At 35.0% G+C, this 25,261-nt stretch overlaps 1 protein-coding gene across 1 annotated transcript in view; it reads left to right on the plus strand.

Moving 5' to 3' along the window:
- Pur-alpha (Purine-rich binding protein-alpha) overlaps positions 1-25,261 on the plus strand; it is a 1,789,254-nt gene that overhangs the window by 1,121,784 nt on the left and 642,209 nt on the right. The window lies entirely within an intron of this gene.

Consider the following 25,261-nt stretch of genomic DNA (forward strand, 5'->3'; position numbering starts at 1 on the left):
TGCCTTTTCGAGATATCGACATAAAGGTGGACCAGGGGTGACTCTAGAATTTTTTTGTATGATATGGGTATCAAATGAAAGGTGTTAATGAGTATTTTAAAAAGGCGTGGGCCTTAGTTCTATAGGTGGACGCCTTTTCGAGATATCGACATAAAGGTGGACCAGGGGTGACTCTAGAATGTGTTTGTACGATATGGGTATCAACTTAAAGGTATTAATGAGGGTTTTAAAAGGGAGTGACCCTTAGTTGTATATGTGAAGGCGTTTTCGAGATATCTACCAAAATGTGGACCAAGGTGATCCAGAACATCATCTGTCGGGTACCGCTAATTTATTTATATATGTAATACCACGTACAGTATTCCTTCCAAGATTCCAAGGGCTTTTGATTTCGCCCTGCAAAACTTTTTCATTTTCTTTAATATGGTAGGTGTCACACCCATTTTACCAAGTTTTTTTCTAAAGTTATATTTTGCGTCAATAGACCAATACAATTACCATGTTTCATCCATTTTTTCGTATTTGGTATATAATTATGGCATTTTTTTCATTTTTCGTAATTTTCGATATCGAAAAATTGGGCGTGGTCATAGTCGGATTTCGGCCATTTTTTATACCAATACAAAGTGAGTTCAGATAAGTACGTGAACTGAGTTTAGTAAAGATATATCGATTTTTGCTCAAGTTATCGTGTTAACGGCCGAGCGGAAGGAAAGACGGTCGACTGTGTATAAAAACTGGGCGTGGCTTTAACCGATTTCGCCCTTTTTCACAGAAAACAATTATCGTCCTAGAAGCTAAGCCTCTACCAAATTTCACAAGGATTGGTTAATTTTTGTTCGACTTATGACATTACAAGCATCCTAGACAAATTAAATGAAAAAGGGCGGAGCCACGCCCATTTTGAAATTTTCTTTTATTTTTGTATTTTGTTGCACCATATCATTACTGGAGTTGAATGTTGGCATAATTTACTTATATGCTGTAAAGATATTAACTTTTCTTTTAAAATTTGAATTTAAAAAAAAAAATTTTAAAAAGTGGGCGTGGTCGTTCTCCGATTTTGCTAATTTTTATTAAGCAGACATAAAGTAATAAGAGTAACGTTCCTGCCAAATTTCATCATGATACCTTCAACGACTGCCACATTACAGCTTGTAAAACTTCTAAATTACCTTCATTTAAAAGTGGGCGGTGCCACGCCCATTGTCCAAAAATTTTACTAGTTTTCTATTCTGCATCATAAGCTCAACTCACCTACCAAGTTTCATCGCTTAATGCGTATTTGGTAATGAATTATCGCACTTTTTCGATTTTTCGAAATTTTCGATATCGAAAAAGTGGGCGTGGTTATTCTCCGATATCGTTCATTTTAAATAGCGATCTGAGATGAGTGCCCAGGAAACTACGTACCAAATTTCATCAAGATACCTCAAAATTTACTCAAGTTATCGTGTTAACGGACAGACGGACGGACGGACATGGCTCAATCGAATTTTTTTTCGATACTGATGATTTTGATATATGGAAGTCTATATCTATCTCGATTCCTTTATACCTGTACAACCAACCGTTATGCAATCAAAGTTAATATACTCTGTGAGCTCTGCTCAACTGAGTATAAAATGATTACCATAGCCACATATTATATCTGCAATCGTTTCAAAACAATGATGAAATTCGGATTCCTTACTAAATCAAGATCTATATGAGCTACCTAGTGAGAGTATTTTATACATTGAGGGATTCATATCAAATAGTAATTCGGAAGTTTCAAAAACTGTGCAACTGCTTAATAAATGTATGGCGTATTTATTCGAGGAAATTCGATATGAAATTAATGGAATAGAAATTGATGGCACTAGAAATTTGGATATTGCAACAGCAATGAAAAATTATGTATCACTTAACGAATTTGAGAGTAAAAATCTAAAAAATGCAGGGTGGTGTCTATTTGAAAATATTTACCTAAAGACTGGACATTTTAATTTTTGTGTACCGTTGAAAAACCTGCTTGGATTCGCTGAAGATTTTTATAAAATTATTGCGAATTGTAAACATGAATTAATCTTAATGCGAGCCAAAGAAGATGACGCTGTTATGATGTCAACTACACCATCAGAAAAGCTTTTATTAAAACTTTTAAATATTACATGGAAAGTGCCACATGTTCAACTTTCAGACTCGTATCGGTTAACTATGTTGAGAAAAATTAATAGCAAACAACCACTAAACATTTCGTTTAGAAGTTGGGATATTTACCATAACCCGTCTCTAGAGGAAAGCACTAATATCTTATGGATTGTCAAACTGGTTGGTGAAAATGAAAGACCTCGCTATAATATTTTAGGATTTCAAAATGAAAATAAATTTACACATTGTGATTTATTGCATGTTAAAGTTCACCTCAACTCCACTACATATCCATATGATGATCTTAATATTAAATTTGATCGAAATCGGTATGCTCTATTATATGACATGTATTTGAAATTTCAACAAAGTTACTATGGACGCACTCCGCAACCACTTTTATCACCTGATCAATTTGTTCAAAATGCTCCAATAGTTGTTTTAGATGTAACACATCAGAATGAATCTATAAAAAGCGGTCCCATCGATATTCGGATTGAGCTAAAATTTCACAAGGCCGTATCTGCTAACACCGCTGCTTATTGTATACTCATCCATGATAAAATGTATGAATATATTCCATTTACAAATGCGGTTAAAAAGAATATTTTAACAAGAAAGGAAGGTTAAGTTCGGGTGTAACCGAACATTACATACTCAGTTGAGAGCTATGGTGACAACATAAGGGAAAATAACCATGTAGGAAAATTAACCGAGGATAGTTTGGAATGCAAGCACTGTTCAAAGGCCGAGGCTAAAGAAGACATTATAGATGTCCGGCTAATAACTATAACGTGTACGGATGAATGGGACAAGGAAAAACTTAGGAAGTGTCAGCTAGAAGATACAGATCTGTCACATGTTATGCAAGGGCACGAACGAAACAAAAGACCAAATAGAGAGGAGATGTAAGCAGACAGTCCCATTGCGAAGTAATATTGGGCACAATGGGACAGTTTAGAATTGATATCCGGTTGCTTTCATCGAGTATGGGAGAGTGGGGATGGTCAATGCAAGAAGAAACTGATAGTTGTTCCCAGAAAGAGGATTCCTGACATGCTCAGCGAGCTGCATAATGGTCCAAGCGGATGTCATCTTGGAATCACGAAGACGCTCGAGAAGATTAAACAGAGATCAGATAACTCAGGTGCGTCATTTGAAAGGATCGCTATGGATGTCGCAGGTCCATTTCCTACTAGCAACTGCGGAAACAAATATGTACTGGTAGTTAAGGATTATTTCAGCAAATGGCCAGAGGTAAACCCAATCCCAAATCAAGAAGCGGAAACAGTAGCAGAAGTGTTTATAAACAATTGGGTTGCTAGGTATGGTGTACCAATGGAGTTAGATTCCGACCAAGGCAGGAATTTCGAATCAGCTGTATTCCAGGAAATGTGTAAATCATTGTGCATTCGAAAAACACGGACAACTGTATTGCGTCCTCAGTCCGATGGTATGGTGGAACGATTCAATAGAACATTGGAGGAGCACTTAAGGAAAGTAGTGGACAAGTACAATAAGGAGTGGGATACCCACATACCATTATTCTTGATGGCTTACCGATCAGCAGTGCATGAGACAACGGGTCAAACCCCTGCAAAAGTAATTTTTGGCAATAACCTTAGACTGCCAGCTGATTTCAAGTTTGGGATAGATGCCGATGCGGAGAGAAATGCCAAGAAATCCGCTGGTGATTCGGAAGAAGAGCTGAGAGGAATACACAATCTGATAAGGCAACGAACAAAGATTATGAGTGACAAGATGAAAGCCAGATAGGATAAAGCAATTAATTCGGAAGGTTTTTAAGGAAGGAGATTTGGTGCTGTCATACAACCCACAACGAAAGAAAGGTTTGTCCCCGAAATTGCAGTGTAATTGGGAAGGCCTATACAAAGTTATAAAACGGATAGACGATGTAGTGTACCGCATACAAACCATCCGTAAACCACGAACAAAAATGAAAGTGGCCCATTTGGAAAGGCGGGCAGCATTTAGATCGAGAGATTTGTCTGATCGGGACGATCAGGCTTAGGTGGAGGGTAGTGTAACGAATATTAGCAACACTAAGGGGTACCGTCATATCTAAGGCGATGCTAAGCAGTGACGTGAATGCACATCAATAATACAATCATTATGTCTACACATGTGTACGTACACGCAGCAGAGAAGCGACGCACAAACACATGCAGATATCTTATCTGAGATATGCAATTATAATTGTGGAATTGTCGCTCACAAACACACGCGCATATGAGAGCTATACATGTACATCTGTAGTTATAATTATAATAGATAACCAACTAGTATATTCTAGAACAGAAGCGCCTAGAAGATGCAAAGAGGAAATCAAAGTGTATAAAAGGCCTCAACAATAGAGGCGCTACAATCAGTTTTGATTAAGCACGCTATCTGTCGAGCAATAGTAGAGTTATTTATTGTGAAGTACTTTAATAAAGACCATTTTGCATTACTAAATAGTGGTGTTATTTATTCAACAGTTTAGTGATTCGAACTTAGCAGAAGGTTGCAAATAAGAGGATTTGCAGTAAATTCGTTACAGTATAAAGTAAAAAATAGGTAGGTACTTTGTGTGAGGATGAAAAGTTTCACGTTTTTTGCGGTCTGTATGTAAAACCTATGACTACGAATCACGTATCTCAACAATATATGACGTAAACGTAAGTATTTGCTGAAATTTTAAGCTTCTAGCCGTAAAAAAGGAGCAAAAATGACAGTTTATGTGGGGTATATAATATATATACCACCGATCTCTATGATTTTTTCAGACAACAATATTGCTATATACGTATGCATTTGGTAAAATTTGAAGCTTCTAGCTGCTAAATTGGGGCAGAAAGTGCGAAAAGGTTCTTATCTGAACATTCGATTGTATGAGATATATACTAGATATACTATTTACGTTATTTGCATATAGTAATGAGCTATATGCAAATAACGTAAATAGTATATCTGAATCCTACTTGGTTGATAACTTATCCAGTTGCGGGCTTTCTCAGATAAATGGTTTTCGAAATCGGCTTTCTCGCATTTTAGACTTAATATTTGTCAACGATAATGTACATTTTTCTTTATTTGAATGCCTTGATCCTTTATCTACTCCTGGTATTCATCATATACCATTCGTTCTAAAGGTCGAATTCTATGAATTTAATTCGGTTCATTATGATGAACAAGTTACTAATTTCTGCTTCAGTCGAATGGATGCCGATATGGTTAACCTTGCAGTTGATGCCATTGATTGGAATTCAATATTTTCCAACGTTGATGTTGCCAACTGCTTTGATATCTTTAAATACAAGTTAGGTGAGATCTGCGTTAAGCACATCCCAATCCTTAAGAAACCCAGATATAAAATACCTTGGTATACAAAACGATTATTATAACTTAAGAGTTTAAGAAACAAATATTTCAAGAAGTTTAAATTGTCCAAATCTGTTATATATAAAGAGAAATTTCTGTTTTATTCAAGTAAATTTAAATCCATGAACAGGGACTTGAAGCGTAATTATACTCGTAAGTTCGAATCGGATATAAAGCAAAACTCGAAATAATTTTGGAGATATGTCAATTCCAGAAAATCGTGCTCTAGTATACCTTCTGTTGTCTATCTCAATAAGACCAAAGCGCACTTCACTATTGAAGCTGTTAATCTCTTTGCTGATTTCTTCAAGTCAAATTTCGAAACTGGCACTGACTTTGATCAGGTGTGTTATACGAACATAAACCTAGTGTTACCCTGATGCACGTTTTGGCCTATATCTCGAGACCCTTCACAAATAGGTATGAAAACTACCCTGTACTAAAGCACTCATCAACAGCTTTCATTTGTTATCCATATTGTATAAACACTTTCTAGGGGTACCCGGGTCCACGTGTTGGCCTCAGTCTCGAGACCCTAGTCACCAATAGGTATGAAAACTACCCTGTACTACAGCACTCATCAACAGCTTTCATTCGTTATCCATACTCTATAAACACATTCTAGGGGTACCCGCGTCCTCGTTTTCGCTTATATCTCGAGACCAGCGTTACCCGCGGGTACGAAAAATACCCCGTATCTAAGTACTCATAAACAGCTTACATTCGATACCCATATTGTACAAATATATCCCAGGATTACCCAGGTCCCCGTTTTGATCTCTAGACCCTATCCAGAACGGGATAAAATTTAGCCTATGTCTGTCTCCTAGTTCTAAGCTACCCTTCCACCAATTTTCAACCAAATATGTTCATCCGTTACTTCCTCTTCATTCACTCTTTATCTATTAAAAAAAGCGCATCAAAATCCGTTGCGTATTTTTAAAGGTTTAAGCATTCAAAGGGACATAGCTGCAGAAAAAGCGACTTTGTTTTATACTATGTAGTGATGCACATCCCTACATTCCTATAAACCTACGCCCGAAGTTAAACAACGCAGCGAATGCTATATATGTAGGTATGTATGTGTCGCATCAAGCCTCACTCAAAAGCAATTAGCGCGGACAGTTCACAGCGAACAAACAGACATACGCATTTTTTGATAAAAATGTTACTTTTGTTTAAACAATTTGGCTGATATAAGAAGGGAATGAAGTTTTTTTTTTTGATGCATATCGAAGGTAAATATTTCAAAGTTTTACTGAAAAGTAGAATTTTTTAAATCCATCCATCCGTTTATGAGTTACAGCTGTGTAAACAAAAATTTTATGATTTTTTACTACATTTTGGCAATTTGCCACGCCCCTATAATATATACCTTCAAATTATATTAACTGTACCATCTCCCGTAGCTAAGCTTCCAAATGCAAAAAACCGTTTTAAAATCGGAGCATTCTGTGTGAAGTTATGTGCATACATAGCATTTAGCGACTTTATTTTATAAGATTTATAGATATACGCAATCATTCATTGAAATTTGAACCCTCTAGCTCTTAAAATGGGGCAGTAATTACGAAAAGTTTCTTATCTGAACGATCGGTTGTGGGGGATATATATTATATATAGACCGATCTCATAAATTTTTTCAGACAAAAATATGTGCAATATACGAAAGCATATGGTGATGTTTGAAGCCTCAATCTGATAAATTGAGAAAGATATGACAAAAATCTTCGTTTTCTGAAAAATCGGTTGTATTTAGGATATATGCTATAGTGGTCCGATCCGGCCCGTTCCGACAAATGTTTCATCGGACACCTAAATTCACCCGATCAACAAATTTTATCAAAATATCTCAAAAATTGAGGGACTAGTTTGCATAAAAACAAGCGACCGGGCACACGGACAGACGGACATGGCTAAATCAACTCAGCTCTTCATCCTTATTATTTCGGTATACTTAATGGTGGGTCTATTTATTTTCCTTTAAGGATTTTGGGATTCGTGACGAAATTAATATACCATTTCATTTTCATGAAAGGTATAGAGAATAATTAACCTAGCTGCTCCTATAGAAGACAATGATGCCATTTCGAAAGTATTCCTTTCGGAAGCATTCAATAAGATAAAAACTAAATTAGAACATCAAATCAGAGAAATAAATACAATCCTGAATAATAGTATTAAAAATGATCTACCTATTCTTGAGGATTTAATAGACCGGCGAATAAAAGGTGTATGTGGGGAGGAATTAAATAATATAAACAACTATTTATCTATTATTGAGGATTATTTGGCGCGTTTCGTTGTGTTGAAACAATATCCCCCGGAAAAAGATGTTGAAGTGCTAAAAATAAAGTTCTCTACTATAAAAACATTAACAAAATGAATAACAAAAGAGGTATTGTAGAAGAATTACATAAACAAGCTAGAAAAAATTTTAAACGAAGGCGTGTTATTATTAAAAGAATCGATGATTTCTGGTAAGCTGACTTGGTGGTAATGACTCAGTATTCAAATAGTAATAATAATTATCAGTATCTTTTAATCGTAATCGATACATTTTCCAAAAAAGCATGGGCTGAAGCAGTTAAAGATAAAACTAAAGAAAATGTAACAAATGCATTGACTAAGATTTTAAATTCAAGTAATCGAATACCGACAAATCTTAAAACAGATGATGGAAAGGAATTTTACAATACTAACTTTAAGAGATTATTGCAAACAAAAAATATAAATAAATTTTCAACATTTTCATCATTAAAAGCATCTATAATAGAGCGATTCAATAGAACATTAAAAGGAATGATGTGGAAAGAATTTAATTTTCGAGGAACTTATAAATGGATTGATATCTATAAAAATTTAGACTATGATTATAATAATACTATTCACAGGACCATTAAAATGACTCCAAATGAGGTAAATTTCTCAAACGAACAATATTTATTGTACACCGCATACAAAAATTTAAAAGTTTTTCATAGACCAAAATTTTAAATTAATGATGAGGTTAGAATAAGTAAATATAAACATGTATTTGAAAAAGGGTATACACCAAATTGGACAACAGAAGTTTTTAAAATAAAGTCAATTAAAAACACAAACCCTACAACATATATATTTGAAGACTATTAAGGTAATGCTATTAAGGGAGGATTTTACGAATATGAACTTTTGAAAACTAAACTCCCTCATGTATATTTAATTTAACAAGTTTCGAGAGGCCGAAACAATAGAGTTTATGTCAAATGGTTAGGATTCTCTTCTGAACACAATTTTTGGGTGATGATTTAAATTAATAAAATAAATAAACAAATAAATAGAAAAGTGTTTTAATAATTATTTCAGTTAAGTATTTAATGATAACCTATCAACATGTCAATTACATTAACAATAAGTGGTAATTCATCTATACTGGTTGCACCTTATTTCCCTCCCATAGAACTCAAACAAGATTATGTCTGAGGGTTAATTAGTTTTGACTCGTATCATACAATTCCAAAGAGTTAGTCCAGGATATAAAATCTCAGAAATACCTGTTAATGTTATATATTTACCGGTTAATACACGACAAATAAATACTCTAGTTCTTAGAGTTGTTGATCAAACTGGTAGCTTGTTTAATTTTCGTGGACAGAACATATCAATAAGACTTCATTTAAAACCTATCTAAAAAAATTATAATTTTTAATAAAAAGCCATTACATAGAGATTTGCTGAATAGTTTTCAGTTAACCACAAAATTATTGCCTACAAAAACAAAAAATACACTCTATAGAAGTAAAATCTACTGTTCAACATAAAATTGATTTAACCCCCGCGAATAAGGAGCTCCTAACAAGTCTAGGATTTAGTTTAAAAAAATGAGTGATATAATAAACGTTTTGTCGTAAGGAAGTCTAAGTTCAGGTGTAACCGAACATTACATACTCAGTTGAGAGCTGTGGAGACAAAGTAAGGGAAATCACCATGTTGTAAAAGGAACCTAGGGTAACCCTGGAATGTGTTTGTATGTCATGTGTATCAAATGGAAGGTATTAAAGAGTATTTTAAGAGGAAGTGGGCCATAGATCTATAGATGGACGGCATTTAGGGATATCGCCATAAAGGTGGACCAGGCCTGACTCGAGAATTTGTTTGTACGATATGGGTATCAAATGAAATGTGTTAATGATAATTTTAAAAGGGAGTGGGCCTAAGTTCTATAGATGGACGTCTTTTCGAGATATCGCCATAAAGGTGGACCAGGGGTGACTCTAGAATTTATTTTGTACGATATGGGTATCAAATAAAAGGTATTAATGAGTATTTTAAAAGAGCGTGGGCCTAAGTTCTATAGATGGACGCCTTTTCGAGATATCGCCATAAAGATGGACCAGGAGTGACTCTAGAATTTGTTTGTACGATATGAGTATCAAATGAAAGGTGTTAATGAGTATTTTAAGAGGGCGTGGGTCTTAGTTCTATATGTGGACGCCTTTTCGAGATACCGCCATAAATGTGGACCAGGGGTGACTCTAGAATTTGTTTGTACTATATGGGTATGAAATGAAAGGTGTTAATGAGTATTTTAAAAGGAGTGGGCCTTAGTTCTATAGGTGGACGCCTTTTCGGAATATCGTTATAAAAGTGGACCTGGGTTGACTCTAGAATGCGTTTGTACAATATGGGTGTCAAACGAAAAGTGTAATAAGTGTTTTAAAAGGGAGTGGGCCTTTGTTCTATGGGTGGACGCCTTTTCGGGATATCGCCATACACGTGGAACAGGGGTGACTCTAGAATGCGTTTGTACATTATGGGTATCAAATGAAAGGTGCTAATGAGTATTTTAAAATGGTGTGGGCCTTAGTTCTATAGGTGGACGCCTTTTCGAGTTATCGCCATAAAGGTGGACCAGGGGTGACTCTAGAATTTGTTTGTACGTTATGGGTATCAAATGAAAGGTGTTAATGAGTATTTTGAAAGGGCGTGGGTCTTAGTTCTATAGGACGCCTTTTCGAGATATCTCCAAAAAGGTAGACCAGGGTCGACTCTAGAATTTGTTTGTACGATATGGGTATCAAATGAAAGGTGTTAATGAGTATTTTAAAAGGGAGTGGGCCTTAGTCCTATAGGTGGATGCCTTTTCGAGATATCGCCATAAAGGTGGGACAGGGGTGACTCTAGAACTTTTGTGTACGATATGGGTATCAAATGAAAGGTGTTAATGAGTATTTTAAAAGGGTGTGGGCCTTAGTTCTATAGGTGGACGCCTTTTCGAGATATCGCTATAAAGGTGGACCAGGGGTGACTCTAGAATTTGTTTGTACGATATGGGTATCAAATGAAAGGTGTTCATGAGTATTTTAAAATGGCGTGGGCCTTAGTTCTATAGGTGGATGCCTTTTGGAGATATCGACATAAAGGTGGACCAGGGGTGACTCTAGAATTTTTTTGTATGATATGGGTATCAAATGAAAGGTGTTAATGAGTATTTTAAAAGGGAGTGGGCCTTAGTCCTATAGGTGGATGCCTTTTCGAGATATCGCCATAAAGGTGGGACAGGGGTGACTCTAGAACTTTTGTGTACGATATGGGTATCAAATGAAAGGTGTTAATGAGTATTTTAAAAGGGTGTGGGCCTTAGTTCTATAGGTGGACGCCTTTTCGAGATATCGCTATAAAGGTGGACCAGGGGTGACTCTAGAATTTGTTTGTACGATATGGGTATCAAATGAAAGGTGTTAATGACTATTTTAAAAAGGAGTGGGCCTTAGTTCTATATGTGAACGCCTTTTCGAGATATCGCCATAAACGTGGACCAGGGGTGACTCTAGAATGTGTTTGTACGATATGGGTATCAAATTAAAGGTATCAATGAGGGTTTTAAAAGGGAGTGACCCTTAGTTGTATATGTGAAGGCGTTTTCGGGATATCTACCAAAATGTGGACCAAGGTGATCCAGAACATCATCTGTCGGGTACCGCTAATTTATTTATATATGTAATACCACGTACAGTATTCCTTCCAAGATTTCAAGGGCTTTTGATTTCGCCCTGCAAACCTTTTTCATTTTCTTTAATATGGTAGGTGTCACACCCATTTTACCAAGTTTTTTTCTAAAGTTATATTTTGCGTCAATAGACCAATACAATTACCATGTTTCATCTATTTTTTCGTATTTGCTATATAATTATGGCATTTTTTTCATTTTTCGTAATTTTCGATATCGAAAAAGTGGGCGTGGTCATAGTCGGATTTCGGCCATTTTTTATACCAATACAAAGTGAGTTCAGATAAGTACGTGAACTGAGTTTAGTAAAGATATATCGATTTTTGCTCAAGTTATCGTGTTAACGGCCGAGCGGAAGGAAAGACGGTTGACTGTGTATAAAAACTGGGCGTGGCTTTAACCGATTTCGCCCTTTTTCACAGAAAACAGTTATCGTCCTAGAAGCTAAGCCTCTACCAAATTTCACAAGGATTGGTTAATTTTTGTTCGACTTATGACATTACAAGCATCCTAGACAAATTAAATGAAAAAGGGCGGAGCCACGCCCATTTTGAAATTTTCTTTTATTTTTGTATTTTGTTGCACCATATCATTACTGGAGTTGAATGTTGGCATAATTTACTTATATGCTGTAAAGATATTAACTTTTCTTTTAAAATTTGAATTTAAAAAAAATTTTAAAAAGTGGGCGTGGTCGTTCTCCGATTTTGCTAATTTTTATTAAGCAGACATAAAGTAATAAGAGTAACGTTCCTGCCAAATTTCATCACGATATCTTCAACGACTGCCACATTACAGCTTGCAAAACTTCTAAATTACCTTCATTTAAAAGTGGGCGGTGCCACGCCCATTGTCCAAAAATTTTACTAGTTTTCTATTCTGTATCATAAGCTCAACTCACCTACCAAGTTTTATCGCTTAATGCGTATTTGGGAATGAATTATCGCACTTTTTCGATTTTTCGAAATTTTCGATATCGAAAAAGTGGGCGTGGTTATTGTCCGATATCGTTCATTTTAAATAGCGATCTGAGATGAGTGCCCAGGAAACTACGTACCAAATTTCATCAAGATACCTCAAAATTTACTCAAGTTATCGTGTTAACGGACAGACGGACGGACGGACATGGCTCAATCGAATTTTTTTCGATACTGATGATTTTGATATATGGAAGTCTATATCTATCTCGATTCCTTTATACCTGTACAACCAACCGTTATGCAATCAAAGTTAATATACTCTGTGAGCTCTGCTCAACTGAGTATAAAATGATTACCATAGCCACATACTATATCTGCAATCGTTTCAAAACAATGATGAAATTCGGATTCCTTACTAAATCAAGATCTATATGAGCTACCTAGTGAGAGTATTTTATACATTGAGGGATTCATATCAAATAGTAATTCGGAAGTTTCAAAAACTGTGCAACTGATTAATAATTGTATGGCGTATTTATTCGAGGAAATTCGATATGAAATTAATGGAATAGAAATTGATGGCACTAGAAATTTGGATATTGCAACAGCAATGAAAAATTATGTATCACTTAACGAATTTGAGAGTAAAAATCTAAAAAATGCAGGGTGGTGTCTATTTGAAAATATTTACCTAAAGACTGGACATTTTAGTTTTTGTGTACCGTTGAAAAACCTGCTTGGATTCGCTGAAGATTTTTATAAAATTATTGCGAATTGTAAACATGAATTAATCTTAATGCGAGCCAAAGAAGATGACGCTGTTATGATGTCAACTACACCATCAGAAAAGCTTTTATTAAAACTTTTAAATATTACATGGAAAGTGCCACATGTTCAACTTTCCGACTCGTATCGGTTAACTATGTTGAGAAAAATTAATAGCAAACAACCACTAAACATTTCGTTTAGAAGTTGGGATATGTACCATAACCCGTCTCTAGAGGAAAGCACTAATATCTTATGGATTGTCAAACTGGTTGGTGAAAATGAAAGACCTCGCTATAATATTTTAGGATTTCAAAATGAAAATAAATTTACACATTGTGATTTATTGCATGTTAAAGTTCACCTCAACTCCACTACATATCCATATGATGATCTTAATATTAAATTTGATCGAAATCGGTATGCTCTATTATATGACATGTATTTGAAATTTCAACAAAGTTACTATGGACGCACTCCGCAACCACTTTTATCACCTGATCAATTTGTTCAAAATGGTCCAATAGTTGTTTTAGATGTAACACATCAGAATGAATCTATAAAAAGCGGTCCCATCGATATTCGGATTGAGCTAAAATTTCACAAGGCCGTATCTGCTAACACCGCTGCTTATTGTATACTCATCCATGATAAAATGTATGAATATATTCCATTTACAAATGCGGTTAAAAAGAATATTTTAACAAGAAAGGAAGGTTAAGTTCGGGTGTAACCGAACATTACATACTCAGTTGAGAGCTATGGTGACAACATAAGGGAAAATAACCATGTAGGAAAATTAACCGAGGATAACCCTGGAATGTGTTTGTATGACATGTGTATCAAATGAAAGGTATTAAAGAGTATTTTATGAGGGAGTGGGCCATAGTTCTATAGGTGGACGCCATTTAGGGATATCGCCATAAAGGTGGATCAGGGTTGACTCTAGAATTTGTTTGTACGATATGGGTATCAAATGAAAGGTGTTAATGAATATTTTAAAAGGGAGTGATCCTTAGTTCCATAGGTCGACGCCGTTTCGAGATATCGCCATAAAGGTGGACCAGGGGTGACCCTAGAATTTGTGTGTACGATATAGGTATTAAATGGAAGGGGTTAGTGAACATTTTAAAAGGGAGTGGGCCTTAGTTCTATAGGTGGACGCCTTTTCGAGATATCGCCATAAAGGTGGACCAGGGGTGACTCTAGAATGCGTTTGTACAATACGGGTATCAAACGAAAGGTGTTAATGAGTATTTCAAAAGGGCGTGGGGTTTAGTTCTATAGGTGGACGCCTTTTCGAGATATCGCCATGAAGGTGGACCAGGGGTGACTCTAGAATGGGTTTGTACGATATGGGTATCAAATTAACGGTATTAATAAGGTTTTTAAAAGGAAGTGGTGGTAGCTGTATAGGTGGTCGCCTTTTCGAGATATCGGCATAAAGGTGGACCAGGGGTGACTCTAGAATGCGATTGTACAATATGGGTATCAAACGAAAGGTGTTAATGAGTATTTTAAAATGGAGTGGGCCTTAGTTTTATAGGTGGACGCCTTTTCGAGATATCGCCATAAAGGTGGACCAAGGGTGACTCTAGAATGTGTTTGTACAATATGGGTACAAACGAAAGGTGTTAATGAGTATTTTAAAAGGGAGTGGGCCTTAGTTCTATAGGTGGACGCCTTTTCGAGATATCGCCATAGAGGTGGACCAAGGGTGACTCTAGAATGCGTTTGTACAATATGAGTATCAAACGAAAGGTGTTAATGAGTACTTCAAAAGGGCGTGGGGCTTAGTTCTATAGGTGGACACCTTTTCGAGATATCGCCCTAAAGGTGGACCAGGGGTGGCTCTAGAATGTGTTTGTACGATATCGGTATCAAATTAAAGGTATTAATGAGGGGTTTAAAAGGGAGTGGTGGTAGTTGTATAGGTGGTCGCCTTTTCGAGATATCGCCATAAAGGTGGACCAGGGGTGACTCTAGAATTTGTTTTTACGATATCGGTATCAAATTAAAGGTATTAATGAGGGTTTTAAAAGGGAGTGGTGGTAGTTGTATAGGTGGTCGCCTTTTCGAGATATCGCCATAAAGGTGGACCAGGGGTGACTCTAGACTTTGTTTGTACGATATGGGTATCAAATGAAAGGTGTTAAGGAATCTTTTTAAAAGGGAGTGGGCCTTAGTTCTATAGGTGGGCGCCTTTTCGAGATATCGCCATAATGGTGGACCAGGGGTGACTCTAGAATTTGTTTGTACGATATGGGTATCAAATTAAAGGTATTAATGATGCTTTTAAAAGGGAGTGGGTGGTAGTTGTATATGTGAAGGCTTTTTCCAGATACCGACCAAAATGTGGACCAGGGTGACCCAGAACATCATCTGTTGGATACCGCTAATTTATTTACATATATAATACCACGAAGAGTATTCATGCCGAGATTTCAAGGGTTTTTTATTTCGCTCTGCAGAACTTTTTCATTTCATTCTACTTAATATGGTAGGTGTCACACCCATTTTACAAAGTTTTTTTCTAAAGTTATATTTTGCGTCAATAAAACAATCCAAATACCACACTCTAAAACTTTTGTATGAAATTAAGATTGAAATGGGGGTAAATTCCTGTTGAAATAATTTTTTTGTGTAAAAATGCCCATTTTTTGTACGTATTCATGTTGAAAATCAAAAAATGGATGATATTACTATAAAAAAACGTGTAATATTTTGATTTACACCCGAAAAGTACGTAGTTTTACGCAAGAATTGTGCAAAAGTATACATGCCTTGTAATTTCACACAACAGTGTGTAAGAAAAATGTGTAATATTTTAATTTACACCCGAAAAGTACGTAGTTTTACGCAAGAATTGTGCAAAATATACATGCCTTATAATTTCACAAAACAATGTGCAAAGTTCGGTCACTTGTTATCGTATTTTGCTTCAGGTAACTGTAAATTTTCATTTTCTGTGAAATCGTCGTGTTTGTCGTCTCGTGGCGGAAAAAAGTTAATAAAAATAAAATATAAATAGGCGAATAAGTTATAAAATATATGTAAATATATATAAGCGATAAGCTTTAAAATATATGAAAATATACATAAGTGAATAAGCTTTACAAATATATTGGAAATGTTTGTGTGTAAAGTGTGTGCAAAGCAGTTCTACAAATTAAAGAGTTATCATTTGCATTTATACGAACATAGGGAACTGAGTTCAAATTTGTTTGAATGTTTGTTTCCAAAATGCAATAAGAAGTTTTCAAGCTACAATGTCTATACAGTCCACTTTTCAAAAAAGCATTCTGTTAAAGACGCTGTAATTGAAGGTGTCTCCAATGTGTACCACAAACTCAATTGCTCGATGGCTTCTTGCGACTTTTTCGCTATAAGCATACATGAAGTATACTCACATATTTTAAAGCATTTTGCCTATAGCAAAAACGTCACCTGTCCAGTAATTTCTTGTTTGAAACCATTTAGTAATGTGTCCTCATTTCGATCACATTTTTTCCGGAAACATAGCCAAGAGAATGACTATTCGCTGGAAAAAGATGTGGGCGAAAATAATGAACTATCGTTAAATACGATTACTTGCCAGGAGTTGCCAAATAGTCCTAGTTCTACCCGCGTTAATAGCTTTAAACATTTTTTAATATTTATATCAACTTTCACTTTTTCAACTCTTTAGTAACTTTCTAATTATTTTATACATTATTTCAGTTTTGGACGACAATTGAAGAAGTTGAAAAAGAAATAAAAGAGCCAACGCCCTGTATTTTTTTATAGGTGAATATTATAATATTATATATATGTTAAACGAACGTATTTTAACTCTTTCCAGGGCAAAATTAATTAAAAATATAATTTTGTTTCGTTCATTTAAGTTATTTATTTAGGAAAATATAAAATAATAATTTTATAATTTTGCATTAATAATTTTATTATTTTAATTTTAATTTTTATCTAATTTTTTATTCATTTCATTATTTTCTAGATACATATCCAGAAGATGTACCTCAAAACATATCATATATTTTTTTTGAAAGGAAAATTACCTTTAAAGAAACAAATGGAGATTTACTTGACTTAGTTTTACAGCTACTTTGCTATTATTATATATTCAATTTAGAATATCCCAAAAATATTTCGCAAACGTGTGAATTTTTGATGCGTTATTTTTTCAAATTTTATCCGTCCCAAACACGTGGAAAAAAAAACACATTAATAACATAGCAAAAATAATTTCGCTTATGAGAAAAATCGATGCAACTGTAAATTAAATTTAAAAAAATATCTTAAAAATTCTAGAAATATTTATACAGTATTAAAAAAATTTATGAAATTAATGCATTAATTAAAAAATTTAAGTTTTTTATTGTAGTTTTGTTCTTAGATGAATTTCATATCAAAACCGATACGCATTGAACCCAACCCCATCAGATTTTGATGTAATTATTAATATATTAATTAATTATTATTTAATAATTATTTAATAAATAATATTTATGAAATTTATGAATTAATATTACTTTGTAATTTTAGTTTTCTTCTATGTAAACAATATCTTAATAACTTAATTAATAAACAAATGTGAATAAATAAATATTTAAGTTAAAAATTAAATTAAAAAATATCTGGCCTTTTATTTACAAAAAATTTGGCCCTTAGTGTTTAAAATCACGCTCTTAGGGTGTAAATATAAACAACTGGTGAGTACAATTTTAGGCATATTTTTTCTAAAGTATTACACATTTTTTGCGTAAAATTCAACAAGAAATTTGTAAAAATAAAGATGTGTAATATTACACATATATAGTGGTTAAAGTGTTGCCTACCATTTTGATAGTAAATTTACGATTTTCGGTTTAGAGTGCATGTTTCATACCTTTTTTCGTATTTGGTATAGAATTATGGCATTTTTTCGTTTTTGGTAAATTTCGATATCGAAAAAGTGGGCGTGGTCATAGTGGGATTTCGGCCATTTTTTAAACAAATACAAAGTGAGTTCAGATAAGTACGTGAACTGAGTTTAGTAAAGATATATCGACTTTTGCTCAAGTTATCGTGTTAACGGCCGAGCGGAAGGACAGACGGTTGACTGTGTATAAAAACTGGGCGCGTCTGCAACCGATTTCGCCCTTTTTCACATAAATAAGTTATCGTCCCAGAATCTAAGCCCCTACCAAATTTCACAAGGATTGGTAAATTTGCGTTCAACTGATGGCATTAAAAGTATCCTAGACAAATTAAATGAAAAAGGGCGGAGCCACGCCCATTTTGAAATTTTCATTTATTTTTGCATTTTGTTTCACGATATCATTACTGGAGTTGAATATTGACATAATTTACTTATATACTGTAAAGATATTAAATTTTTTGTTAAAATTTGACTTTAAAAAACATTTTTTTTTAAAAGTGGGCGTGACCGTTCTCCTATTTTGCTAATTTTGATTAAGCATACATATAGTAATAGGAGTAACGTTCCTGCCAAATTTCATCATGATATCAATGACTGCCAAATTACAGCTTGCAAATTTTTAAATTACCTTCTTTTAAAAGTGGGCGTTGCCACGCCCATTAACCAAAATCTTACTAATTTTCTATTCTGCGTCATAAGTTCAACTCATCTACCAAGTTTCGTCGCTTTATCCGTCTTTGGTAATGAATTATCGCACTTTTTCGGTTTTTCGAAATTTTCGATATCGAAAAAGTGGGCGTGGTTATAGTCCGATATTTTTCATTTTAAGTAGCGACCTGAGATGAGTGCTCAGGAACCTACATACCAAATTTCATCAAGATACCTCAAAATTTACTCAAGTTATCGTGTTAACGGACGGACGGACGGACGGACATGGCTCAGTAAAATTTTTTTTTCCATCACGATGATTTTGATATATGGAAGTCTATATCTATCTCGATTCCTTTATACCTGTACAACCAACCGTTATCCAATCAAAGTTAATATACTCTGTGAGCTCTGATCAACTGAGTATAAAAAAGAGTGGTAATTTTATGAAACTACACACAAGTAGATTACGCATTGCTGACTATAATGAGATGACAGGTTACCAGTATATTGCTAATCACACTTTTTGTTATCATAAAGAAAAAACAATTTCACAAAGCACTTTATTGTTATATTCTTCTACTACAAAAAAATTCAGCTCAGCTCTACTTTAAATTATTCAAATTTTTGACTAAGATTGATTTACGTGTAAAATCTAAAAAATGATGATTAATGCTCACGTTAGGAGGGATGATCTCCCTAATGATTTCTCACCGTGGCACTGCATTCTAGAGGATAACCAGCAGCGTGAAGAGCTGCTTGATGAGATCACGGAAGAGATGGTGGAATACCTGTGGTTGCAACTGGAGTTCCTTAATGTGTCTAAACTAACATTGGTTGTCACAGATACGGATTTGGGGGATATAAAGGCAGGAAATTTTTCTTTGTTAATAGAACTCGGTGAATATATATGGGGGGTTTTTGCCCCATTGCAAAGGGTGGAATCCTCTTTATGGAGGGTGACATAGCACTCAATTTAAGATATTAAAAATTAAAAAAATAAATAAACAATTTAAAAATTTAAAATAAAAATTGTATTTAATTATTTAAAAAGGTTTATTTGAATAAAGTAAGTATTTACAGGTAGAATTTATTTACAATATTTACAACGAAGTTGATTATAAATTTTTGTATAAGTGTCCATAATTTTGTACGCTTCCTCATCCAAATGCTTTAGGTGTGAGCAATTGCAAGTTTCTGGGCCATCTGTGCCATTAGACTTCGACCAAATACAGTTTTCATAATGTTCACCGAAATGATTCTTTATTTTACTTAATTTATCTCTATACTCAATTTTTGAATGGGTTTCGAAAAGTCTTTTCTTCTGCTCTTCAGGTAAAATATGTTCAAATTGGTTCAGAAAATTAAATATGAAATATCTTTTTAATGGTAGGCTTTTTATATGTTAAGCACAGTCAGGTGAAGCATATTTGGATATAAAAAAGAATTTTTAACCATTCCCCACACTCATACGCTTTAGAAATTTGAGAAGCCATTTAAAAATATGGGCGCTTTAAAAAATTTGGGGCCCCTTTTAAAATCTGAGCTCGATACATTCCTGTATTGAAAACGTCTAAGCTCTTTTTTTCTTGCAGTCAGAACAGAAACAAAAAGCTCTGCTCTTTCTTATAGATCAGCCAGAACACAAACCGGAAGAACGTATAATGAGTTGGTAGGGTGAGCCATGCTCCGAGTTTTTCCATACAAAATGCAAAAAGCTCTAAGCTTAAGAACGTTTGCGCCTAAATGTAGGCATCGAAATTGTTGAATGCTCACTCACACACATATATATATGTATGTCAGTATGTATATACTTTTCCTTTCTCATTTTTCCTTTCTCAGTTTGGGCTAGAACGGGCCTTTCCATTCTACTTATTTGCAATCTCGTTCCATTGCATAGAGTTGGTAGCTTGAGGTGACGCAACAAAATAAATGAAATATCGTTTTTTAACTTCAACTTATGGGGCGGTATGCCAGAGGGATTAAGCGTATTTAAAAATTCAATTGGATAGTGTGCGGCATCTTCATTATTAAGAACAATGTCATTTGGTATATACCATTTAACATCGCCAGGAACTCTATCTATAATTATGTAATTTATTTCGTCTACAGTCTTATTCCTTGGTGAAATGATAGCCCGTTCACATAGCCAAGTATATGGCTTGCTGGATAGCTCTTCAATATTTGGGCAAACTTCTGATATTAATTCGCTCACGTTATGTACCGCATTACCAAGCTTTGAATCTACTATAAAGCAGCCGTTCTCAGTGAAAATTTTACCATCTCCAATATCTAATAAATCCTGGGGAATGTACTTATAGTTCCGTTAAGATGCGCTCTCATTTTTGTTCGCAGACACAATTTTTCGAGGTGAAACCATAATAACGATGATTTGAAGCACGATTTAACAATATCAGCTCGAGTTCCTTTCGCCACTACCGGCAAAGTCTGACGAAAATCCCCTGCAAAAAAGATTGTTTTCCCACTAAAGGGTTTGTCGTTTGATCTTAGGTCTTTTAATATACGATCCGCCCCCCTCTGCATACGCCCCTGTCTGCATTCAACGCAATATATGACCATGCGGTAACCTACGTTTTTGCAATTCTACTGAGATGATGTGGAACCTAACTTCTCCTTTGGTTAAAATAAACATTAGCTTTCTCATTTTTAAATGAAAAACTCTAACTACAATATCATGTCGATCATATGACTTTTGTGAATCAAACGGCTCTTGAGTTATTTCTGGCCATGCAGGATTACATGTGAATGTGTTATGAATAAATCTGAGCCCATAAATGATGATGGAAGTATAACTTTCTGGCCTATAGTAGAAACATTAATATTAGAATCTTCATTGATAACATCACGTAAGTGTATATATTCTTCAGCACGTAGTTTTTGCTGATTTCTGCATATGAAATTCAATCTTTCGGGAATCATCTTTGCCATCATGTCCACGGAGTATTGATTCAATAAATTTTTAAAATAATGAAGATGATCTAAACAGTTATCTCTGATCATGAACCGATTAGCATAGAAATATATGCAAGATATATATTTTCTTTGATCACAATTTGGCATGTTCAAACAGTATCCGCCTTCTCCTCTTACAAACATGGTCGGTTATTGAAGAGGATCATATGCTCGATGTAGCTCAGACTCGTTGGAGTTGCCTGTGCGACAGTGCAATATAATATCTGTAGGCCCCTTGTTTTCGTCTATCAAAAGGATGGCTACTTCATTTACTAAAGGTGCATTATATCGTCCTCTGTGATCATTAGCCGGTAATTTGTCCGCGTGCATAACTAACCGAAAATCATTCGCAGGATCGGGCGTGGACATACCTTCTATATTGCACTTAAAGCTTGAAATTAATGAATTAAACATGTGCAATAAATTTTGAAGCATTCCAATAACTTCCACATTTAACGAAGGATTCATGTTTGAGCGAATAGATGTTTGGTCAGCTTCAGAAATAAAATACATTTGTAAGTATTTAGCAAGTACATCCGGTTCTGACAATAATGATCCAATGAGGTGGTATACCTGCCCTTGAATTTTGTACGTCGGCATGAAATTGCCTTCTCTTATCTCATGTATATAAAAAGACGTCATCTGAAATAAGCTATTGTACTTTCTTGCATTATTTAGAAAATGCTTTGATAATGGATAAATACTAAGAATTAGGGACTTAAGCAGATCGGGTGGCTCCTGAAGATTACACAAACTACATTCATTCTTCCTATTTGAAGGTCTTTTGTATTAGGATAATCTATATTTGCATGGTAATCAAACGCGCGTCTATTGTAAAACAAATAAGCCCGCACCCGTTCTTCTACACGACATGAAGCAGCCGTTAACGTATTGTGCGATGTTTTCCGGGATAGTCTCGTTCGCACTTTCGGAATTTTTCAATTTGTAAAAACTAACTTTCACTGATTTTAATTTTTTTAAGTTATTTTTCAAATGCACACACATTCGCTGCATAAACTTTTACAAAAGTAAAAAGATACTTATACGCAAATATTAACTTTCAAACAAACCGAAAATCGTAACGAATTGTCTAAAGCTAAATTCATATTTTTAAATAACAGCTGATAAAGTGACATTATAGTCAATGACATAACGATTAGACAGCCAAAACAAAAATTCAATCCCATCGCAAGTAAATAAATGCAGGTGTGCGATTTATCATCTCTTTCCCGACGCTTCTGATTCCTCTCCCTCTGCTGCTCCCCTAACTCCTATTGTCATTCTACTCCCCCTCACCTCATCTTCACCTTCACCCTCATATTTGGATAAATATCCCCAAAAATAAGAAATATTCAAATAAAAACGCTTTTTTCGCCAATACCTTTTCTTTGATACCCATAATATATGTATATAAACCTTCTGAGGTTACCCTGGTCCACATTTTCGATATCTACCAAACCAACTAAGGTAACAAAATTAAAACTACCTTGCAATAACATCCTCGTTGTTGTTGTTGTTGTAGCGATAAGGTTACTCCCCCAAGGATTTGGGGAGTGTTATCGATGTGATGGTCCTTTGACGGATACAGATCCGGTACGCTCCGTTAACACAGCCCCACCACCAAATCTATGCTCAAAATTTCATCTCAACTGGTTCAGCCGTTCTCGAGCTTTGCGGTTCAGAAAAAAACCGCTTTCAAAATATATATTAATATAGATAAAGATATGTAAAAAAAATTTTTTTTTGGATATTATGTTTTTTTTTTTTATACTTAAAAAAAAATATTGGGATGTTTGTCGTCATCGCCCGGCGGCGACGGTAGAATTAAATCTTTCGTCGCAGTCGCGTGAATTTCGCTCTTCGCTTTCATTGTGTTTGTTCACCTTCATGTAATTACGGGGATACTTTCTTTGACAAGGCGAAGTTCATCGCGTTTATTTCGGGGCGGCAGGGCATTGTGTTTCAAGCTTAACTGTTATGCAGTCAGGACTCTTCCATTACGCTCAACGCTTGTGTATTAGTCGGATCACATTCTGGTATCATATCTGCTATTTCCTTTATCGATCTGAAGCTATTTATAGGTTGGAAACTGGCACTGCTACACTTCCATCAGCACTTTTTTTATACGTTGGTTATTTGTATTAGATCCCTCTGTTCTCACTCCACATGCCTGTTGCTTACATATATATCCATACCAATAATAGTTTCCATCATACTATGAAGATAATTGATTTGTTGTGTTTCTGGATTACAGAACCCATCGATGTTGGTGCATCAACTTCGTCTGTCCAATTTCATTTCTCAACCGCACTTCTAATACCGCCCTAGTGCCTGACGTAGTTAACCCTTTTCGCGCAGGATTAGTTTAAGCTGATATTCTCAAATCTATGATATTCGTCATCGTTACTGTTGCTTATTTCTTTTAGTCGTATTTAATTTTGTTCTCTCGTGTCCTTTATGGTGTTTCTTGTTTTGTTTTGATTTCGTGATAAAACTCATTGCTTTCGTTTTGTTTTGATTTTGACCTCAAAACTCGTATATTCATTTCGCTTACGTTCATGCTATTTTGTTTGCTTTCCGTTGCATTTCATATATCCGTTCATGACGTTGCTATTTTCTTTTCGTCGACGTATATTTTTGGCTGCGTTATCGGCCTTGAACAGTTTGACCGTTCGAGGTCGCTGATGAGTTAAAAGATTTCAACCCTTATTTTTGCATATACCTATACTGCCTGTCATATGACATTTGCTTCTCGCTTCTACTAATATCAAAGAGTATATATTTGTCAAGAGGCGTCACTCGATACTTTTGTTGTTGCCAAAGCAAATTACTCGATGTTTTCTCAGGGTAGTCGTTGGTTTTTTTTATCAGATGTATTTATAAGAACGCATTCTATACATTTTCGTGGGGCATTTGTGTTTATTTTATTGATTGTATTAAATTAATTAATTAATTCTCTTTCCAAAAATCGTAATTATGCAAAGTCACTTTACCGCATAACTATATAGGATTAAATTTAAAAAAACTAAACAAAACTTCCTTGAGAATCACATTAGACATGACAGGGTTGCTTTGGCAACAACAAAGTATCGAGTGACGCCTCTTAACAAATATATACTCTTTGCTAATATTAAGTATATCGCTCACTGTAATATTCGACCTAGCTGTCGGTTGCACAGCGCTACAGCTCCGTGAATATAAGTGTCGTAAAAACCGTGATGTATCTTGAACGAACTATGCGTTTTCTAATAGAATTTCACACAGTGACATTCGCGAAACCGTGGACAATATTTCAATATAATTTCATAGCTTCTGAGCTGTAAGGAGGGACTAGTATATCCGTATAGTATTTAGTATTTAGTAATAGCTAAAATAATAACTAATATCTGCCCTAGGACATCCGCTCCCGGCCCCTCCAGAAATTGTAAATTACTTTGTAGGGATCGACCTGGAGACGGCGTAACACCACCGGTCCAGGTGAGCAGGGGAGGAGTGTGTTCCAAAAAGCAGAGACCCCTCATCAAACGGACC

Source organism: Eurosta solidaginis, chromosome X (assembly GCF_040869045.1).
Source record: "Eurosta solidaginis isolate ZX-2024a chromosome X, ASM4086904v1, whole genome shotgun sequence".
In the NCBI taxonomy this organism is placed as follows: Eukaryota; Metazoa; Arthropoda; class Insecta; order Diptera; family Tephritidae; genus Eurosta; species Eurosta solidaginis.